General features: G+C 36.4%; 1 long non-coding RNA gene across 1 annotated transcript; it reads left to right on the top strand.

The window, feature by feature from the left end:
• Positions 1-814: 814 nt before the first annotated feature.
• LOC119303522 lies at positions 815-4,282 on the top strand. The gene is made up of 3 exons (XR_005147932.1): positions 815-848; positions 2,712-2,793; positions 4,179-4,282. It is a non-coding gene; the product is annotated as an uncharacterized LOC119303522 (long non-coding RNA).
• Positions 4,283-4,510: the final 228 nt, after the last annotated feature.

Below are 4,510 nucleotides of genomic sequence, written 5' to 3' on the forward strand. Positions count from 1 at the left end.
TATGATCTAGCAATTTGACTAATGTAGATCACCTGAGGACAAAGCTTTTATGAGAATATGTTGGCTCATAAGGAAGCTAAAATAATGCACAGATTAAAGAGAGGAAATATATAATACCCTGAAACCTTTGCTTGCTTAGTCGTTGAGTTGCTTTGAATTTGAGAAGACGGATCAGTCGGCGATGAGGCTTGTTGTGCTAGTAGGACGTGATATGATGCACTTTATATAATGATATGGCTAGATGTTTTCCTAGACGTGTAGGATTAGGAATCATGTAGTGAGTCAAAATCGGACAGTACAATACGGATTGTCTTTAAAGGAAATTTAGCTTGAATAAATAGTAGCTTTTTTTGAGCAACGACTAATAGTTTGTCCTACACCAACAACTTCTGATTAGTGAGCTAATTTTGGCTTGTGCTTGGCTGTCAGAAAGCTGTCTAGCTCCCCTAAAAATGTACTATATTTTATTCGCACTTCAACTCTCCTGCTGCAGTGCTGTCCAAAAGAATTAAAAAAATCATTCCTGCCACGCCGCTTATTATCTTCTCACACTTCATATCAATGGACTATTCCTCTTCCACATAGTTCTTCTAGAAGGATATTCTTCGGATGAGCAAATCGCTTCCGATTAGCTTCCAGCGACCTGTTGGGCTAAGATTCTCACTGGATCCTCTCTTGCGCCAAGGAGGGCATGCGGTGGCGTGGCCGGCGGCCGCACGGAGACGCCGGCACAGGCAAGCTTTTGCAAGGTGAACCAATTAGCTATCGACCTGCGTGGAGCAGCGCGGTGTAGCAGGCACTAAGGAGAGTGGAACCTGGGTGCATCAGTGCCTCAAGTAGCAGCGCAGGTTTGGCCTTCAACTATCTTGCCTAGTCAGTACCTAGTTCAGCTAGGTATGCGTCTGGCCCAAATATATTTTGTCTGCAAAATAATTTTGGTCGGATTTTTTGAGGGTTAGTGAGAAAGAAATAAGCTTAAGTCTGTGAGTCCCATCATATGATTGTTCGTGATGTAATAATATACGCCCCGGATAAAAGCTCAATCCATCTTTCCGTCGTTTTAAATTTCATTGTGGCTTCATATGGAACAATTCGCAGTCGATGATTTTGATTAAAAAAATTCATAATATTCCAGATGGATTTCCAACTCAATCTTTTCAAATACTGTTGAGCATTTTTGTTCTCATATATTCTAGGCCATGCTTTAGCAAATGTTGCAGGCACATCAGAGCTTTGACCAACCACACAAATCCAATGCTAATAAATTGATTAAGATCAAATGAATGTACTGGTCATTCTATCTTCTGAATAGTATACAATACTTGAATTGTTTGAAAACAAAATGTCATATTGTTCATACATATTGATCATATATAAAAACACACTAAATATTCCAGTTCTCGGATACATTAAAATAATAAATATTGGATAAACTACTGTCCCAAAAAAATTCTGGAAAAGGTCCTTCCTCTCTTGGGTCTTGTTTGGCGTACTTGATCTTCGAGTTGACGATTACATCGTCTTGATGCTATTAGTCTTTTTGGTCAAACTTCGTGTCATCATGTTCAACTTTTGCCTTTTTGTTTTTTGCATGAACACTTCTGGTGCTTTTGGGCACCGCCTTTTCTAATTTTTCAGATATACTATTTTTCACTTCTTCATCTTTCGACTCTGATAATACAACAGATCTTCGCCTCCTTTTCCCACCATCGACACTCGTTGATGATTTTTGATGTTGATGCTCCTTCTGATGTACTGTACTCCCATTGCTTTTATCTTCTGGCTCCTCTTTCACAGGGACCAACTCACATATGTTTTTGCTAAGTTCACACTTGCTGATTTGTACCTGCAAAAATCACATAAATGGATGAATTAAGAGATGAATTTATGTAAAGAAAAGCTTGTACAGTGCAGTATTCAATCACCTTTTTAACTGGCTTATTCGGTTTCTTTGTTTCTTGTTTTAACATGTTGTCCACTTCATCATCCATCAAATCCTGTTGAGCACAATGGATCAAGAATTGTAAATACTTGCTTCAATAGTTCCATATAAAAGAGTATAATAATTGGTGTTTAAATAGATTTGATAGTTTAATAGACCATTACCTCTTCAGCTTTATCCTCTAAGTATCTATTCTCAAGCTTCTCACCAGGCACAAATATTTTCTTTACTGCATAGTTCTGCATGCCTAGAGTGAGGTTCTTATTGTTGAGTTTGAATCGAAAGATGAGTCTTTGTCCACATAATTCTTGTATAATCTTGGGGACTTCTTCTGATTTTCCATCTAATGAATCCAATAGGAATGAGACTGATGTATTGAGCATTCTTTCAGCCTCTTCATCAAATAAAGTGCAACTTGTAGTAGCACTGTGATCACTAATTTGAAGCCGAATACGATACCTAGAATCACATTTCGTTAGTGTAATGCAAATGTGACAGTACATAATGATGGTCAAATCAAGAGAATATGCTTACCTAGGTGTTAAACCTTCTGGATACGTATCACAATTCTTGCAATAATAATTATGTGATTCTTTTGTAGCAATTTTGTTGCAAACATCGCATGACATGTACCACCATTGAATATTTTCTTGTAACCGATCAATTGTAGCTATTGTGGTGAACACAAAGTCCTGAAAGTTGATGAAGAAAATATAGCTCTTTAAAGAATATGCAGTCACTCATACAAATATGTCAAATACATCTGTAGGTATTGGAGGCTTCTACAATATCATGTCTTAGAGGAGTTCTGATTCATTACCTCATCTGTTGGGTTGTCGTGCCTAATTCCAGTAAGTTCTTTTAAGGTTATCCTTCTGTAAAACATTTGATCTTCCAGCGTCCCTTGAGTACTTTTATCTATCTCCATCACTTTTGGTAAAGTTTCTTCGGTGGAGTGGCTCTAAAAAAAGTTAGTAAATGAAGATATATTATGAAATTCTATATGACCAGAACCTACAAATTGTGCTTAATACCTGGCACGAAGTTCCCAAGTCTCGGGTATATCTAGATTCGTATATAATCTTGTGGCGCTAGTTGACTTTAGGCACAAACCTATTTAATGAACAATAAATTGGTTAGATTTATTATTTTGGTATGAAAAAAAGACATGGAAACATATTCAACTTACCATTGAATTTTTGCACCATTATTGAGGTAACAATAATAATTGTTTGATTGCTAATTACATCCTCACTTAAATGATGAGCTAATCTTCCCCATAATGATACTCTGATTCTATCACCCCTGAATAATTCATTCCAAAGTAATTAATGGTAATAATAATATAAGTGGAAGAAAATAGCCTTTACCCTTTAGTGAAAAGTTGATACATGGATATACACTTACTCTGGCATTAGAATTTCAATCTGACGTACATCTGCAGGTGTTTTCTTCTTTGTTATCCTTGATTCTATTGGCTTAATCTTGGTAAGTAACCCAATGACATCTGCAAATTAGAGGATTAAAGACTTCAAACATTAGAAAGTTATTCATTTGAGTTTATTAATACAACTACCAAGAAATGACATCAAATTTAAATTGCCCACTTGGATGTAAGAATATGACTATCAACATACTTGAGCATTGTTGGTCTTTTTCTAGACGTTCTTGTAGGGTATCTTTGCTAGCAAACTCAAAGTAGTAATCTGGAAAATTATCCGATGAACCTTTCATCTCCTTTAATTTTGTGTTGAATAAAAAAATAATTTTAATTTCATTGCTGACTGGTCGATATTTTGTCGAATCTACAACTTTAAAATTGCTAAAAGCATATATAGAACCCTCGTTGATATTTGCTCTGTAAGTGTCTATTAGATTCTTCCAAATAGTAGCATGAACTGTATGGCCCTTCAAAATTTAATGAAAGAAAAATCTTAGTAGTAATTTTAACAATAAAACAATCCCCACTGTTAATTATGTGAAGAAAATACCTGCTCATCCATCAAGATCATATCGATGCTTATAAGTTCATCAGTCGAAGGATTGATCGAGTCCCACATTCTCATTACTTTGGCTTTAATATTCCATGTCTGTCCTCTTGTGGTTAACTCACTCAACTTCGTGTAGGCCATAGAGACGTTGCCTTCAAAACAATTTTAGAAGGAGTGGTTCATATGATAATACAATAATGAAATTTGGTTAGAAAGAAGTGCTCTAACTAATGGTTAATGAAAAGGAAAACATGGTGTTCATAAGGAGGTTGCAAAGACATGCAGGGATGGAAAGATGTAAACAGACCTCAAGATTTAAGCTATATATATTACCCAAACTTGATGTTTCTGTCGTTTCTTCTTCCGTCCTTCGATGTGCTGGGCGTCCTGATGTATGTCGCCCCTTCGATTTGTGTGGATATGTTGTTGTGTTGATCTCCCTTCAATGGGTGTTCCGGCGTCTATTATTCCGTGGGCGTTCTGGGGTGTCTGCCCCAACCTTTATATTAGTCAAAGGTTGCTGAGTTTGAATTCTGTACGGATGACTGTCCGCTGTAAATTATTCTGTTTGCAATAG

The sequence above is a fragment of the Triticum dicoccoides genome, chromosome 1B (assembly GCF_002162155.2).
Source record: "Triticum dicoccoides isolate Atlit2015 ecotype Zavitan chromosome 1B, WEW_v2.0, whole genome shotgun sequence".
NCBI lineage: Eukaryota > Viridiplantae > Streptophyta > Magnoliopsida > Poales > Poaceae > Triticum > Triticum dicoccoides.